The sequence below is a fragment of the Ambystoma mexicanum genome, chromosome 5p (genome assembly GCF_040938575.1).
Source record: "Ambystoma mexicanum isolate Mex_15411 chromosome 5p, UKY_AmexF1_1, whole genome shotgun sequence".
NCBI classification, from domain to species: domain Eukaryota; kingdom Metazoa; phylum Chordata; class Amphibia; order Caudata; family Ambystomatidae; genus Ambystoma; species Ambystoma mexicanum.
The window spans coordinates 525,550,333-525,569,197 of NC_090930.1; the positions used below are offsets into that span (position 1 = coordinate 525,550,333).

The following is an 18,865-nucleotide window of genomic DNA, read 5'->3' on the forward strand; positions in this document are numbered from 1 at the left end:
GATGATTAGGACCAGCTATGTCTGGAAAGTGTGGTCAAGGTGATCATAAAGAGTTGAAAATGTGCCATAGGCCATGTATTGAGAGGCACAAGGTGTTTGAGATGCCTTGTGTCCAAATGTCACTAGAACGAGTTGAGTCTTGACCTTTACAGAACTTGAGGACATTTAATTCCAGTCTTAGATGTCCAGATATTGCATTACTTGCTTCTATTTTGAGGTAAATGTGTCACGCCCCTTCGGAGACGCTGGGCTTTGTGGCATCGATGGACCATAGGACGGCGGGTGTCAGCCATTTCTACTACCAAGATGGCCGCCGTAACTGGAGTTGCGGGTCTAGCCTCAGCACACCTTGATTTCCCGGAAGTACTGCCTCCCTACCCGAGTGTGGGTATATCAGTCCCGGAGATCAGCACGGAGTTGCGTTGCTACTCCCCATTAACAACGCTACGTAAGTTCGTTCCTAGGTCTTAGATTGTGACTTGCGAAATACTGTCTTCAGCATTCTAAACTTCCTGTTTCCAATTCTAGTGTCTCTCAAACTACCTCTTTGTCTTCCGACTTCGCGGACTCCCCCTCCTCATCAACCAAGTTTGCCTTCCGGTCTCATTCCGGACCGTGGTAAGCTTCATCCAAATCCCGTATATCCAATAACCTCCAATCCCGTTTTTTCTAACATTCACAACTTACTATTATCCTCGCCTTCGTACAGTGAAAGGCACATCACGCACCAGCATTCCGAACACACTGGCAAGACTCCGCACCATCAAAACAGATCTTAGCTCCGCCTCGATTGCCTCTCAGAGGTTTTCTGAAGACTCTGACTGCCACCATCTTCCCCCCATTGTTCCGGTTTAAGGGTAAACCACCTTCCTCTTTACCTTACATTCTATACCTCAGTTTCACTCTGATACTTACCAGTCTCTTTCTTCTTCTCAAAGACGAACGCCCTCCTGACTTCGCCGGAATCCCCGACAGCAACGGAGGACAACACACCGCTACCTTCGGTACAGGGTTTTCTTCCCCAGAGGGTTTCCCTGGGACTTCTTCTTCTACCTGGTTTATCCGGGAGGGGGAAGAGGTACTTGGGAGGCTTTCATTATCTTCTCTCCATTTGGAACAAGAAGAGCTTTCCACTACCGAAAGGGGGTCTGTCAGAGGAAGAGGTAACGGTGAGTCCTTGGGATAACCTGCCAATTGTTTTATTGGATAATGCATATAATTTGTCACATTTATTGATATTTGACAGTTAGCAACGCCAAACAAAAAGAGTAAGATAAGAACATCTGAGCAGGTTGTCTCAGGGATTCAGGGTTACTAAGAAACATGGACGCCTCACAACAACAGCAATTAGTCACTGCAGTACAGGCTCTGACAGCTGAAGTGCAGTCTTTAAAACAAGAGAATGCTTACCTCCGACAACAGGCAGGTAGAGTCCCTAGCTGGTCCGAAGTGCCTCCTGGCCCTATCCCAGGAGGTTTATACAATGGTAATCTTCATAAACTCAAGGCTTTTATCGAGGCTTGTACCGTTCAGTTCTCTTTCAAGACAGCCTTTTTCAAAGCGACCGTGATAAGGTAGGACACATGATTGCAAACTTGACAGGTTCCGCTTTAGCATGGGTCACGCCTCTAGTTACTACCAATAATGTCTTATTAGATTCTTACCCTGCCTTTTTGAATAGTCTTCGAGCCATGTTCAGCCGTCAGGAAATCACGATTTCAGCCCAAGAGCAGTTGTTAGATTACAAACAAGGATCTCAAGATCTATTGTCTTATATCACCAATTTCAAGCAGTTAGCAGCTGGTACGTCATGGGCGGACGATGCTCTAATCACAATATTCCGCAGAGGATTAAACGAAGAGCTAAAGGATGAGATCTCCCGAGTACCCAGACCTCCAAATTTGGCAGAGATGATCACCATAGTTATGCAGATGGATTACCGACTGCAAGAAAGAGTGAGGGAACGTCGTCGTGGCCGCTCCGTGAGACCACCTATGACATACCCTCCTAGTTTAGGAAGATCACAAACAGATGAACCTATGCAGATAGGGACTACCAGAGGTCGCCTTACTCCAGAGGAGCGTTATAGACGTCGAGTCAAGGGCCTGTGTATGTATTGTGGTTCCAAAGAACACGCAGTTCGAGATTGTCCTCTCATCCCAGCCAAAAGTCAGGGAAACGCCATCTCCCAACCGCCAGGGGAACCGCGGCTAGGGAGTCAGTAAACGGTTCCTCATCTTATATGATACCATCCCAAGTTACGGAGATCCCCGATCTTACTATGTTGGCCTTACATGTCCAGATCAAATGGGGAGATACAGACCCCATTCCGGTCACGGCCTTAATAGATTGTGGGGCCGCAGGGAACTTTGTTGATACCCTCTGGAAAACCACTCACAATATACCATGTTCAGTTAAGACCTTGGCAATCCCAGTTGAGTCCGTGGATGGTAGTCCGTTAACATCAGGTCCCATAAAGGAACAAACTATACCTTTGCGGATGAATATCTCCTCCCATCAAGAATCCATTATCTTTGATGTAATCCGTACAGCCCACTATCCAGTTATTCTAGGACTACCCTGGCTTCGTGCTCATAATCCATATATCAATTGGAAGGCGGGCACTGTTTTTCTGGGATCTGAACATTGTTTGACGCACTGTCTTTCGGACGGAGCGGTTGGGTTTCGTCCCACTATCTCCATGTCGGAAAATCCGGGTTCCATCTCTGTATTGAACCATATCCAGGAATTGCCCTTTGAATACAGACAGTATCAGACAGTGTTCTCCGAATCTCAATATGCTGAACTACCCCCACATCGGAGAGATGACTGTGCCCTGGAACTAGTTCCAGATGCACCGATTCCTTTCGGTCGCATGTATGTCCTATCAGGACGGGAAAGGGAGGTTCTTAAAGAATATCTTCAAAAGAATCTTTGCAATGGACTTATTCAAGAATCCACCTCACCAGCTGGGGCTTCTTTGTTCTTCATCCCAAAGAAAGACTCTACGGAACTCAGACCGTGTATAGATTACCGAGGCTTAAATAAGATCACCATCCCGGATCGCTATCCTATGCCTCTCATCCCAGATATACTAGAAGCCGTTAAAGGAGCTACCATCTTTACAAAACTGGACTTCCGCGGGGCTTATCATCTCATTCGTATACGAGCTGGCGATGAATGGAAGACAGCTTTCCGTACTCCTTTGGGACACTATGAATATAAAGTAATGCCTTTCGGCCTATCCAACGCCCCCGCAGTCTTCCAACGCTTTATGGACCACCTCTTTTCAGACATTCTTCTTCACACAGTTATTGTCTATTTAGATGATATACTGGTTTTTTCTTCATCACCATCAGAACACTGTCAGCACGTGAAAGAAGTATTACGGAGACTATTAAACAACCACCTTTATTGCAAACTAGAGAAATGTGAGTTTCACAGAAACCAGGTTGCCTACCTAGGGTACATAATCTCTGCAAATGGGGTATCCATGGACCCTAAAAAAGTTTCAGCTATTACAGATTGGCCTATACCATTCTGCATTAAGGATCTGCAGAGATTTCCGGGGTTTTCCAATTTCTACAGACGTTTCATCCCACACTATTCGCAAGAGATACTTCCGCTGACGACACTTCTTAAAAAGAATGTAAAATTCCTTTGGTCCGGGGAGGCACAAATTGCCTTTGAGAACCTGAAGAAACATTTTCTCACAGGACCCATACTGATTACTCCAGATCAAACCAAGAAGTTCATTGTGGAATCGGATGCGTCTCATCAGGCCCTTGGGGCCGTTCTGCTACAAGAAAATGGTCAAGGAATAGAATGTCCTATAGCCTATCTTTCTAAGACACTGTCTCCCTCCGAAATAAATTATTCAGTGCTAGAAAAAGAACTATTAGCCATAAAAAAGGCATTCGAAGAGTGGAGACATCTTCTCCTGGGGGCAAGACACCCAGTTGAGGTTAGGACTGATCACAGTAATTTACGCGTCCTACAGTATGCTCAGACCCGAAATAGCAGGCAGGCACGTTGGGCACACTTCTTTTCACCGTATGAGATTGTTTTCACCTTCATTCCCGGGAGAGTCAATCTCAAGGCTGATGCATTGTCCAGAAAGGATTATACCTCTTCTACGCCTTTTCGATCGGAACCTCTGTTTCCCAAGGCCACATTCGTGCAGGTAGTTACCACGTTTTTACAGAACGTGGCTAACTCCACTTTGCAATTTATCCACTTGAATCCACAGTTTCTGGCGACCTGGAAACTCAACATGGTCCAAGGATGTGCTTATAAGGACAAGAAGCTCTTCCTCCCTTCGAGTGAACTACAAAAGACAGTTCTAAATCTTTGTCACGACTCATACCTAGCGGGTCACAGAGGTGTGGCTAATACTAAAGAGTTGATCCAACGTAACTTCTGGTGGCCGGAAATGACTCAAGACATCATAGACTACGTGTCCGCTTGTGTCATCTGTTTGCAGTCAAAATGCCCTCGAAACGCCCCTTCAGGACTCCTCTCAGTAATGCCGATCCCTGACCGTCCTTGGCAAATGATTTCCACTGATTTCATAGTCGATTTGCCACCATCAGACGGTTGCACAGTAATCATGGTCACAATCGATTACTTCACAAAATTGGCACATTTCGTTCCACTTCCGCGGATTCCCACCGCAGCTCAGATGGCAAGAGTTTTTCTTTCACGGATTTTTTCCCTTCACGGATTACCTGAGACCATTGTTTCTGATCGAGGTTCACAATATACATCTCGGTATTGGCAGCAAGTCTGCAAGAGTTTGCATATCTCCCGGGCATTGAGTTCAGGTTTCCATCCGCAGACAAATGGTCAGACGGAACGCCTAAATCAGACCCTTGAGGGATATTTGCGTTGTTACATCTCCTCCTCTCAAGATAACTGGTGTTCCTTGTTGCCTTTGGCTGAATTCGCATATAATAACTCTCGACATTCAGCCTTGGGGTTCAGCCCTTTATTTTGCTCCTACGGATACCATCCTCAGTGTTTTCCCAGCGGTCCGGTCTCCACTTCAAAATTTCCCGATGTGGATCTTCTCATTGATGCCATCCAGATGGGACATCGAACAGCCAAGACCTCTCTTCGGGAGGCCCAGATCCGGGTCAAACGCTCTGCTGACAGACATCGCACTCCAGCTCCGCGGTTGGTACCAGGAGACTTGGTTTGGTTGGCATCTCGATTTCTACCTCGTCATCTGGTACCGTCCAAATTGTCCCCGAAATATTTCGGCCCTTTTCGCGTTTTGAAGCGTATAGGGTCGTCAGCTTTCAAGCTCAATCTCCCTTCATCCTGGTCCAGGATTCATCCTGTTTTTCATGTCTCGCAGTTGAAGAAAGACGTGGCGGATCGTTTCGCCCGTGCACGGAAAGGAGTACCCCCTCCTGTCATCACCCCGACGGGTCCCGAGTATGAAGTTGCGGGAATTTGTGATTCACGCCTTTTCCGGGGTCGTCTACAGTTCTTGATTGACTGGAAGGGTTATTCTCCGGCAGATCGCTCTTGGGAACCAGCATCGGCTGTTCATGCTCCTACTTTGGTCCGCCGATTCTTTTTGTCCCATCCGTCCAAACCGGGAGGCCCGGGACCTTTGAGGGGGCATACTGTCACGCCCCTTCGGAGACGCTGGGCTTTGTGGCATCGATGGACCATAGGACGGCGGGTGTCAGCCATTTCTACTACCAAGATGGCCGCCATAACTGGAGTTGCGGGTCTAGCCTCAGCACACCTTGATTTCCCGGAAGTACTGCCTCCCTACCCGAGTTTGGGTATATCAGTCCCGGAGATCAGCACGGAGTTGCGTTGCTACTCCCCATTAACAACGCTACGTAAGTTCATTCCTAGGTCTTAGATTGTGACTTGCGAAATACTGTCTTCAGCATTCTAAACTTCCTGTTTCCAATTCTAGTGTCTCTCAAACTACCTCTTTGTCTTCCGACTTCGCGGACTCCCCCTCCTCATCAACCAAGTTTGCCTTCCGGTCTCATTCCGGACCGTGGTAAGCTTCATCCAAATCCCGTATATCCAATAACCTCCAATCCCGTTTTTCTAACATTCACAACTTACTATTATCCTCGCCTTCGTACAGTGAAAGGCACATCACGCACCAGCATTCCGAACACACTGGCAAGACTCCGCACCATCAAAACAGATCTTAGCTCCGCCTCGATTGCCTCTCAGAGGTTTTCTGAAGACTCTGACTGCCACCATCTTCCCCCCATTGTTCCGGTTTAAGGGTAAACCACCTTCCTCTTTACCTTACATTCTATACCTCAGTTTCACTCTGATACTTACCAGTCTCTTTCTTCTTCTCAAAGACGAACGCCCTCCTGACTTCGCCGGAATCCCCGACTGCAACGGAGGACAACACACCGCTACCTTCGGTACAGGGTTTTCTTCCCCAGAGGGTTTCCCTGGGACTTCTTCTTCTACCTGGTTTATCCGGGAGGGGGAAGAGGTACTTGGGAGGCTTTCATTATCTTCTCTCCATTTGGAACAAGAAGAGCTTTCCACTACCGAAAGGGGGTCTGTCAGAGGAAGAGGTAACGGTGAGTCCTTGGGATAACCTGCCAATTGTTTTATTGGATAATGCATATAATTTGTCACATTTATTGATATTTGACAAAATGTCATATAGGATTTAGGAGGTTAACCTCAGGTGACTGGGTTGTTGATGGGGTTTAACAAACCTGGAGAAATACCATACGTAGCCATGTCATGGCTTGAATTATGGGCATAAGGTTGTACACTTGTAGAAAAGCCAGGTAAAGTATTTCAAGCCTGGGCTGATTGATTGTTAATTCCCATGCCGAAAATGAGCAAGGCAGCCATCTGGACCCTAGAAATGTGGGAGCACTGTTTAGAGCTCATTTTAGACATTATCACTGAGTGCACCTAAGTGACTTTGCAAGGAAAGTGTAAGAATGGAAGAATGTATTCAAGCTGGAAATGGTGGAAGTGATGATCTCGATGATTGCATTTACCTGTGGGACGATGGAGAGGTTACTGTTGAACAGGACTTATGAACATGTGTGGGTAGTGATATCAGTGGCCTTGGCTAGCTGGAGGGCATGTTGAGGGCAAACAAATCAGTCTATTCATTAAGGCAGAGCCAATTTAGTTGCATCCGATGTTCTTTTTTTTTTTTTAAAGCAGTTTGTCACTTGGTTGCATTCCCTGGATCACTCTTGGCTTCTGGTGGTTTTGGTTGTCCTCCGTGAAGAGGTGGTTTCTGTTGAGGTGATCTACTAGAATGCAGGCCAAAGGTGCTGTGTGGGTGTTCAATAATATCAACAAGATGGGCTGTTCCTTCTGGGGCTTTAGCTGTTACTAAGCAAGATCCAAGCTTGATTTGCTAAGTATGTTCCCTCAGGATAGGGCAGTACCCCGAATTCCAGGAAGCAAGGTGAGATGATCTTCACGCTGTAGCATATGTCTAACACTGCTGAGAGAATCGTTGGAATGTACGTCTAAGCTTGGCACCCATCACAGGCACAGTTTAATTCCTCCTTTATGTTTAATTGTGTGCTTTCGGTTCTTGGCATGGTCTGAACCCCAATGGAGAGTCAATCAGCAGGTTGTTAGAATCTGGTTAGGAGTAGGGTTGAGTGGTAAACATTGTCTCAAGTGGAAGCTGTTGGGACAGTTTTTCTGAAGTCCAACTAAGGGCTTAGTAAAACCATTCAACTGGGACAGTACAAGACTCCACTCTTAGAATAAGGCTGTGCCACCTGAGTTCATGGTAGCGTAGACCGGGCAGCCAGGCGTATCTTAGGAGGGAAAGAGGGCTGCAGGAAAGTACATTGAACTTTTAGTGCACCAAGGATACAATAGAAACACTAACAACCTGGAGTATTATACAAAATAAAGGTTTATTATAAATACACATATAGGCCAAGTTAGGTCTTGGGGTAAGTACTAGTCGGTCATAAACACTTTTATAAAAACACACATCACTATGCTTGAAGGCACACCAGCCAAAGCATATAACCTTATTTGGAACACCTAACAGGAGTTCTAGGGACGTGACACCAATAATTACTTTTAGATTACATACAGTAATTCACAGGTGTACTGTGACGCTCAGCAAGAAATCACATAGTAAGTCAACTGGACAATATCCTTTTGTGAATAGTGACACACATTCTAGAAACAGTATAAACATATAATCTATTTTAGGATAACAGTTATACTTAAGGTAAGTAAACCCTTTTGTGTAATGTTCAATTACAGTTGCTTTTCAGTGCACAGACTAAGGAAAGCAATAACTTGACTTATTTTTGGAAGGCACACAGCTAACACAAGATAAGGAACACCTCTATACTTAGGAGCTAACAGCAACCTGCAAGGTAAGTATAACCTAAGCAGTCTTATTCTGTACAGGCTAACTGCAAGTCTGGGAAGCAAGACCCAATTGGGGACACTCCTACAATTATCCTCACAGGAATAATAAAGTGAAAACCAACAGCATTACTTTTGGGAAGAGGGGAACCCAATTCACAGGTGAGTAACTTAACCTTCAGTCTATTTTCAGTTAGAATGGCGAGACAGTATCTAAGGAAAGCAAGACTTGGAGATTACTTATTTAGGAAGGCACACAGCGTATTCAAGGTACGTAAATCCTATATATACTTTTCAGCATGGCAGAACATTGCTAAGGTAAGTAATAACGTTTTGTAACAATCCTCTCAGATTTTAAAGTTACCAACTAACAATGTTACAACTAAGTACACTTTTTTTACTTTAAAAGGCAGACCGCTTAAATTATCCAGTCCTTCCCAATTCTACTACATGAGTTCTCTAAAAAGCAGAAGAGGGACCCTAGTGGTCTAGGAGCCATAGGCAGGGGTCAGATAAGGCACAGTTGCAGGTAAAGTCGGAGTTCCAGAGTAAGACTGGGCAAAGAAGTAGCTCACTTTGAAAGTTAAAAAATAGTCCATAGCCGCCCCTCTGCGAGAACGAACATGGCCCATTGACCTTTTCTTTGGGAAGGTACCCACTCGAGAGTCCGCAATCACACTTTAGCTCACTGTACCTTTCACAGATGGGAAATATCCGTATGCATATCAATCTTTGTTCTGCCCATATGGGCAGTCCAGCACCAAAATGCTATGGCAATTTGCTTCTGAACAAAGTGAGAATAAAGTGTGGCTGCAGACTCACGAGTGGGTACCTTCCCAAAGAACAGGTCAATGGACCGTGTTGGTTTTCGCAAGAGGGGCACCTATGGACTATTTTTTTATTTTTTTTTTATTTGTTTTATTTTTTTCACTTTGAAAGTTAGTTGCAGTTCCAGGGGCTTCACAGAAGACACCCTATGAGGATTCCAGCAGTGTGCCTGGAAAACTTGATGGATGGCCTCCCCAGCACAGCAGCACCGCAAGGATGCACAAGAATCACTCTGGCTTAAGCTAAGTACATTCCCAAGCCAGCAAAGTACTGCATCAGTGAAGAAGAGTTCCAGCAAGAACACTTGAGAAGTTGCAGCCAAAAAAGGAGTCATTGAATTCCTTTACCAAGAAGATTGAAGACAAGTATTTTTTCTTCATATGGACTGCTCAGCACAAAAGAGGATGCCAAAGGAGGGACTTCAGGCTCTTCAGCCAAAACCCCAGGCACTGCATTCCTTGTCAGGCAGGACCCTGGATGGGCTTTTTCAACAGGGATCGACACCGAAGGCTTCAGGCAAGGGTTTCTATGCGGCTAGATGCGACTCTGGATTTGGAGCCTTATCAGGAGCACAGAAGAAGACGGAATATTGCTGGTTGGTTTCTCGTCATTTGCAAGGTCCAGCACTCTTGTTGGGGGACTTTTTGGACTGGAATCGTGCCTCTGGAGATCCAGCAGGATGCCCACGAAGTTTCAGCGAGATTTGGAATTTGGAAGTGTTGGGACAGAACCATTCAACTAAGGTAGTACAAGACTCCATTCTTAGTATACAGCTGTACCACCTGAGTTCATGGTAGCGTAGACAGAGCAGCCAGGCTTATCTTCGAAGGGAGAGAGGGCTGCAGAATCACTACAATTAAATTGTAATACAAATGGTCCAAAGAAGCACTGAAACACTATGTATTGTAAACATAAATGGTTTATTTAAATACATGTAGGCACAGATACATCTTGAGGGCAATAAGTACGATCACAGATCATATACACACATTATTGAAAAACACAACACTGCTTGAAGGTACACAGACCAAAGCATATAACCTAATTTGGAACACCTAACAGGAGTTGTAGGGAAGTCAAACCAATAGTTACTTTTTAGATTACTTTCAGTAATATAAGGGTAGTAGACCCTAGCAGTTGTATTGTGACGCTCAACAACAAATCCCTTAGTAAACCAACTGGACAATATACTATTTGTGAATAGTGAAACACTTATTCTAGGAACAGTAAAACACCTATAACTCGGATTCAGGATAACGGTTATTTATTCTAGGGGAGTTGGACCTTGGGGTGTAATATTCAATTACAGTTGCTTTTCAGTTCAGACTAAGGGAAGCAATAACTCTAACTTATTTTAGGATAACACAGTTGTACTCAAGGTAGGTTAAACCTGAACACTTTTTACAGGAGCTATCAGCAACCTAAAGGCAGGTATAAAACCAATTCTGTTTTTGTGTCTTTTTACAACAGACCAGGGAAACCAAAGCCCAGTGTTACACTTTATGAATGACTCAGTTATTCTAGGTAGATAAAACCTAATGCAGACTTATTCTGTACGGGCTAACAGCAAGTCGGGGGAAGCAAGACCCAGTTAGGGGGGGACACTCGTACATTTATCCAAATGCGAATAGTGAAGTGAAACCCACAGCATTACTTTTGGGAAGAGGCACAACCAAATCACAGGCGATTAATATAACCTTACATCTACTTTCTGTTAGAATGGCGAAACAGTTTCTGAGGAAAGAAAGAGGTTATGTATAGTTTTCAGAATGGCAAAACATTTTTTATTTATTTTTTTACTTTTTTATTTCTTCAGAGAAAGTAACATCGGAACAGCGGCAAAAGCAATTAACATTTCACAGTGTCAAACAATAAGCATACATGTACCAATACAGATTGTTACATTTACAAGCAATCAGGATGGCGACAGGGCATCCTCGTCTCCTTCAGGCAATAAATCCAACAGGTAACTCCGGAACAATGACCATATGTCCTTGGGCCGGCACGCTGGCGGAATCGTTATAATGAATTGTTCCTCATTCTCATTTATCATGGATAAATCTTTCAAGAACTGTTCCCTTTTAGGGGCCCATGCAGATTTCTAGCATTTCAAGATCTTTCTCTTTGCAACCACACAGGCAATGTTGAACAGACGTCTAGTGGTCTCAGCCACCTTGCAAATGTTCCCAAACAGGTATTTTAAAGGCGTGGGAGTGGCCGGAATACCGGTGATGTCTTCAAGGATTTCTGCCACCTCCCCCCAGAATTTCGCCACCTCTGGGCAATCCCAGTACATATGGTATGAGTCTGCCTTGGGGGTGTCGCATTTGGGGCATTTAGCTGAGTGGCCTTCGACAAACCTTGCCAGTCTGGCAGGGGTATAGTGTAGCTGGTTGAGTACCTTGAATTGAATCAATCTCAGGCCTGAGTTCATAAAGACATTTTTGGTGAGTTGACAATATCTGGTCCAACTAGTTTCGCCCAACTCTACCCCTAAATCTCGCTCCCAGCTCTCTTTGATATTGTTACATTATTTGGAGTATGTCTGGACTAAGTTATACAGTGTGGAAACTCCCTTCCTGTGTCCTCCCACTTCTGTCATTGCACAAATGCATTCGTGTGTAGGCGGTTCCATCAGGAATGTGGGCCATTTGACAGTGAAAGCCGCCTTCATCCTGTGAAATTGGAATTATTTTAGGTGTCCCCCACCCACCGGTTCAGTGAAATCATTCAGTTCATAATACCTGCCATCTGGGAACATATCCTGCATCCTAAATAGGTTATTAGGGTCCCACGCCCTCTGAATAGCTTTGTCAAATGTGGGTGTTATGCCTGGGAAGTTCCACAATGGGACCTCTGGGTCATACACGGTCGTTAGGCCAATTCTTTTATATATCTTGAACCATGTAGTACTAACGGGGTCGAATTCACAGGCATCTTTGTGTTTGGGATCGAATATTATAGATCAAAGATCTGTCGGTGATGCTGCGTATTTCTCTAGGGGGATATGTGTGGCTATGTCTTCTGTGTCGTACCAATACTTGGCAAAGTGTGCCTGTGCCACAAGATAGTATAGTTCAAAATCTGGAGCTGAGATCCCGCCCTTCGAGAACGGTTCCCCCATCTTGGACAATTTTAGCCTTGCAGCCCCCACCCTCCACACACACACAAATGAGGAAGTTAGTGTCTTAAGTTTTGTGAAAAATCCTCTCCCTGGCCAGATCAGGATATTACAAAAATGATATAGCAGCTTAGGGAGCACCACCATCTTAAGTATTGCTACTCATCCATATGGTGAGATAGGGAGTTTGGTCCAAAATTGTAGTTTAATGGAAAGAGACTGTAGTAGTTTCCCGTAGTTATCAGCGTATAAAGTGTCTTTATCCCTGGAGACCATAATTCCCAGATAGCGGACGTGGTCGGAGGACCACTTGAATCCTTGTATGGTGGAGATGGCGCCTATATTACAATTTAGTGGGAACAGTTCAGATTTGGTAACGTTTATTTTGTATCCTGAGTACTCTGAGAACTTTTCGATATCAACCATAATGGGGCCCAGATTTTCTTCTGGATTTCGGACGTATAATAGCGTATCGTCCGCATAAAGGAAAATTATCTGTGGGCTTCCGGTCATTCTGAGACCTCTATGTGCGTGAATCTGTCGGACGTATTCAACCATATGTTCAATTGTGAGTGCAAATAGTATAGGGGAGAAGGGGCAACCCTGCCTGGTGCCTCTGTTTAAGAGAAAGGAGGGAGACATGGTATTATTCGTGAGCACTTTTGCACCTGGATTTGTGTAAAGTTACTGGACGCACCTTACAAAATACCAGCCAAAACCAAATCTATCAAGGACCAAGAACAGGTAGGTCCACGAGACCGAATCAAAGGCCTTCTCGGCATCCAATGCCGCTATGACCGCGTTAGCCTTTGGGTTTATATGTGCCATTACTCAGAAGAGGCGCCTCAGATTCAGGGCCGTGGACCTCGTTGGTATGAAGCCGGCTTGGTCGGGATGTACCAATATGGGCATATAAGGCAGTAGTCTGGTCGTGAGTACCTTTGCAAAAATGTTGGCATCAGTATTAATAAGTGAAAGGGGTTTATATGAGCCCATATCTTGTGCGGGCCGACGGGACTTAAGAACTGTTATCGCATGGTGTCCGGTAGTATTCCCCGCTCCATCACCTCTTCCCAAACCTTCAGAGTTCGGCACCCAGGCCATCCGTTCCCAGAGCCCTACTTGAGGATAGAGCATTGATTGTCTCTTCAATTTCCTCTAGAGTAATGGGGGTGTCTAGCAACATCCATGTCTCTGTAGTGAGTGTTGGGAGGTCTAGTGCGTGTAGGTAGTTTATTATCTCCTCCTTTGATTTAGTATCATGGTTAGAATATAATGCTCTATAAAATTCAGTAAATGTGTCGTTAATGTCTTGATCTCGGTTAACTATATTACCATTGGGTGTCTGTATACAGGTGATGGGGTCAAATTGGCTCTCGGCTTTGAGCATCTGGGCCAAGAATTTCCCAGCTCTGTTGCTTTCCCCGTATCTACGTGCCCGGGCAGGAGTGGTTTCAGGGGATGAGGTGAAACTGCCAGTACTCCCGCGTACAATGCAACAAAACTCTCTGCTTATAAACATTTATCAAACATAACCGAACTGTGCTCCCCAATTTCCCCCCCCCGCACCATCATCCCCAACCCGATGATGTATCCCTATTCCCATAACTTGAACCCTTATAACTTTTTGGAAATCTCCTGGGGTAGCCATGTTGCGGTCACATGGTCACCTACCCGGGCTCACGACCCTGTTACCACCATAATGCGTGGGGTCCCCGGGGGAACAGGAAGTATTACTGTTAATCAAAAGGATATTGGCGTGCGTTTCTCTCAGTCTGCTGGATCTAATCTTTCTTCTTCAGGGAGCGGTCTGCACATATGCCCTCGCTGCTGCTGGAGTCTCAAAGAAATGGGCTCTGCCTCCGTGCTGAATTCTCATCTTTGCCGGAAATATTATCGCATATTGGACTTGGCGTTCTCTCAGCATCTTTTTAACTGCATCGTACGACCTTCGACTCGCCTGAACTCCTGCCGAGAAATCTGGGTACATATGAATGCGGTTCTCTTCAAAGTGCAAGGTGCCGTGTTCTCTTACCATTTTAAGGATTGTGTCTCTATCTCTATAATTGATCAGGCGGGCAATTATTGTTCGGGGGTGCCCCTGGTTTGGGCAGGGGAGCAAGCGTGTGATGTACCCTTTTGACAAGAAAGTGATCCGAGAAGCCTTCAGTACCGAAAAGCGATTTAAGGAGCGCATCCACCTGGGGTTCCATCGGGCCCTTGCCAAACTTCTCGGAAACTCACACAATCCTTATGTTGTTTCTTCTGGATCTCGATTCAAGATCCTCACATTTATTTTGCATCTTGATAGGTTGTTTTCGAATTGTGCGATATCTCTGCTGTGGTTGGCGATGGTGTCCTCGCTGGAGCTAATTCTGAACTCCGCCTCTGTTATTCGTGAGCTTTCCTTCTCCACCCTTGCCTTTAGGTATCCAATGGTGGCCACAATGTCGTCGAGTTTGATGTTGACGGCCAGGAAGCCATTTTGTACTATCATCGTCAATTGATCCTCTTTCTCGCCATCGCCAGGTTCGGATTGTGAGTGGGGTGTAGCCGGCGATTCCGATGCAGGCCCTGGTGTTTGGCTGTTGGTGTAGGAATCCATGGGGCCCTTCTTCCTTGCGCCTGCTCCTTTCGTCATCTCATTGCCTGATAATGAGTTGACTTCTATGGTGTTGACTTCCGCTTGTTTTTTTTGTTGTTGTTATCGTCGTTTCGTTTTCCTACTTTTTTATTATTCTTTTGGCACAGAGTGGGCCAGATAGTAGTGTCTCAACGAAGTTGTTTGTAAATACAGGGTGGTGTTCAGCCTGTCGAGTTTTGCCAATGTAGTTAAGGGTGTTTCCGGTCACCAGGTTTCCATGTGGTGTATTGCAGCCAGGTTGGGGGCAACGTGTTTAATATTCATCGTGGATCTATACAGGGCCGTTGCGTGACCCTCTGCATTGGGGATCTGGTATCTCTATCCCAGTATCTCGACGGTTCCACCTCAGTCTGGCCTGGAACCATATTATATTCTGAGTTTGGTGCGTGGGATCTCGTTTTGTGGACTTATGAAGGGTTGATGTGGCTCCTAAGTAGGCCATGTGGTCAGGCCTGACTACGTGCAGCACTTGTGGTGATATGGATCAGCTTGTTGGGGTAAGCAGGTGGATTGTGACCTCTCATGTATCAATCCAGCTCCTTCTGGCCAAAGGTTTCTCACATGCCGTTATCTGCAGGGAGCGTGGTGTGTCCCAGGGCCTTTTCACCTCAGTCACAGTCGCCTGTCCACGGGCTCCGAGGGCTCCTGTGCGGGCTGTTTCCAGCAAACGTAGCAATGACCCTGGCGTTTGCTAAAATGGAGGTTGCAATTCGCAGCTTGATTAGCCCCAGGCAGTTAATTTGTATGAGCAACCACCTCGCTGATCCCAGTGGTGTAAGGCTGTGTTCGACAGCCAATTATTCTGGACGCGTGAGTTTGTAATATAGCAGCACCAGCCCGCTCAACAATGGTCCCAGCAGGAACTAACTGCCCGAGGTAGCGGCAATATCAGTTCATGGGACTGTTACGATGCTCAGGGACCAATCTGCTGCTGTATATATGAGTATATGGGTATGGTTACTTGAAGTACTCAATACACCAATGTATTGTTGTTATTGGCCCCAGATGGATCTTTTTACCACGGGGCTGTCGAGGGCAGGGTAGGAATGGTCCGGTGCAGTGTGTTAACCCAGGAGTGCTCGAGGGGGTTATGTAGTGTCCTCCTCCCCCGTTCTGCCGCATCCCACGGCCTCCGTAGGTTTACAGTCCCAGGGATCTCTAGGAACAGTGGAAGAGTGTGCTATGGCTCAATTATACGTGGGCCATTCCTTCCGCCACGTCTCCTCAAAGTGCAGGGCCTCACCTGTTCTTCCCGACCCTGCGTGGGGCTGCCAACGATCCTGCGAGCTCCGCTCTCACCTCTGCCAGGGCAGTCCGGCCGGGCGGTCCGCCGATCACACAGCCATATTGCGCGGCAGTAACTGGGTCGAAGGATCACCAGAGCCGGGGCGGTCAGATGTTCGGCGATTCCACAAAGACGCGCGTATACGCAGCGCGAAACCTCAGGCTCCAAGTTCCTCCCATAGCCCTTGTAGCTGTGTGTGTTGGTGAGCACTCGGGTTCCTGAAGCTGGTCTGTGTCTGCGCACCACCCCGCAGCAGCTTCCACTCGATGTCGCGCGGTGCTGGTTCCCCGAATCTGCTCCAAATTCACAGCATTTATTGAGCAGGGTCTGAGCTGCAGCTGGCAAAACATTTCTAAGGTAAGTAATATTTTTTGTAACTGTTCACTCTGATTTACCGTTACCAACCAACTTCTTTTGCAAGTTAGGAGCTTTTAAACACTTATTCTCTTCTCCAGGCAAAAGGCCTATAAGTCTTTCCCTTATTTCTGGCCCATGAGTGTTCCGGTGGCAGAAAGGGGGTCACTAGGATCTAGTGTCCAACAGGCAGGTCAGGATAGGTTCTTAGGTAAGCTGTTCACAGAACTGGTAAATCTTCCTGACCTAGGTCAACCCCAGAACTTTTTGCTTTACTAGTGGGATATTTTTCCTTAATATCTCTGAGAGTGGGAACCTTTTTCCACACTCGCAGAATCTTTTACTCTTTATATGGGTGTCATTTTCTGACTCTCCACAGTGTTTTTTTAAAGTTATCCTCTTTAACAACTTATTGGCAACAAGTGCCTGTTGTTGCTGGGTTGCCCTAGGGGCTCCTCTATTAACTTGCTTTTGCTAACCTTGAGAGAACTACAATTCCCAATGGTAGAAAGGATCTTTGGATCCCTTTTACATTTAGTTAGGGGGAGTGCTGGGGAGATACAATGTATACCCTTTCACATTAAAACTGTAACAATTATGTTACAGGGACAAGCTTACCTTCAATGGCTGGTGGCAGTGATACCTTGTATTAATTTGGTGCACCTTTACCGCGGGCTGTGTTCACAGCTGCAGTACAGGCACCTAAGGGTGCTCATTTTACCAAAATGGCCTGTATTCTTTTTTCACCATTTTAGTGTTTTTTGTCCTTTCTTGTTCCTTCCCCCGAGACCCAGGGCGGGAAATTCCTTTGTGTTATTTTCATCTTCGGCGGGTGTCCCCTGGACTCCTCACAAAGGCTCCAGTCTGTCTGTGAGGGCAGGAAGCGAGGGAGGTGTCCAAAACTCCACAGTCCTTTGCCTTCCTCCTTGCCTGATGGGGACAAATCCCAGTGGGGGGCTGGCTGTCGTGATTGAACAACCAGACCGCCCCTTCTTGTAAAATGCGGGGAGAGAATGCAGAAGTTGTGTTGTAATTCCTGTTAAATACATTGCAAACCTGGAAGCTGAAGAAAAAGTCAACCACTGGAACTGAAACCGAAGAGGATGATGAAGGAAAAGCGGCAGAGACAATTTCCAGTGACCGGAGAGCCTTCTGTGTAAGCTGAGCCTGATGTAGCCCTTCCTTCAAATCGACCTGGGGACTCCGAAAACACCAGAGCATGGTGTGACCTACTAGACTCAAGAAGACCTGCATTTTGAACCATCCCACGTGCTGCTGCAACCTTGCTTTTCTGCAATACCCAAATACCCCGGGACCTTGAGCCACTGTGCGGTGCACGTTCTTCCGAATCTCACAAACTTCGTGGGCATCCTGGTGGATCTCCAGATACACGAAGTGAGTCTGAAAGGTCCCCTCAACAGAGTGCTGGACCTTTGTAACAACGAGAATTCCCCTGCGATTTTCTCTCTTCTTCTGTGCTCCTTGAAAAGGTACCAAATCTGCAGAGCCGCATTCAGCTGTGAGGGAAACCTTGTCTAGAGCCTTCTTCATTGATCCCTGCTGCAAAGTTATTTCTGAGGTCTTGTTTTCAGTCACCACGACAAGAAATCCATTGACCGGGTATTTGGCTGCAGACCCTGAAGAAGTCCTGCTGCAAAATCTTCTTCAGTGCTGAGGTACTGTATTGGCTTGCGTACCTGCACTTGCCACTTGATGTCTGCACTTACCCTTGCACTTGCCACTGGCTGGCCGTTACTTACTTATTGTTATTATCTATTCCCATGTACTGCACTGTCCCTTCCCCTTCCCATGCACTTTCGCGATCTGCATGATACCTGGCCTAGTAGGATCTTTGTCCTCCCTTTATTCCCCCTCCCTTGCCTAGTCGCGCCTTGAAACACTTGTGTATAGGCGCATTATAAATGCCATATCATATCACATGTACATACCTTAAATCTCTTAGGATTTCTGAGTATCTGTGGGGTGTTTTCTGTGATGGGGTGGCCTCTCATCCAGTACACCCAGTCCCACTGCTAGAATCCTGCTAGGGTGTCTTCTGTGAAGCCCCTGGACCCTCTTCTAACTCAGAAGTTTGGGAGTGCGATTCAACCCAACACCAAGTTGACCTCAACTTTCCTGCATTGGCCTTACAGCTTTTGCTTTCTAAAGGTGACTCCTATTGAGCTGCTGTGATTTTTCTTTTGAACACTAACTATTTAAGAATATTTTTCTAAGAAGAACACAGCCGCGGACACTCTGAGCA

General features: G+C 46.1%; 1 protein-coding gene across 3 annotated transcripts in view; it reads left to right on the forward strand.

Moving 5' to 3' along the window:
• The window catches only part of APOOL (apolipoprotein O like), a 464,407-nt gene that overhangs the window by 307,582 nt on the left and 137,960 nt on the right, over positions 1-18,865 (forward strand). The gene's annotated exons all lie outside the window — the stretch shown is intronic.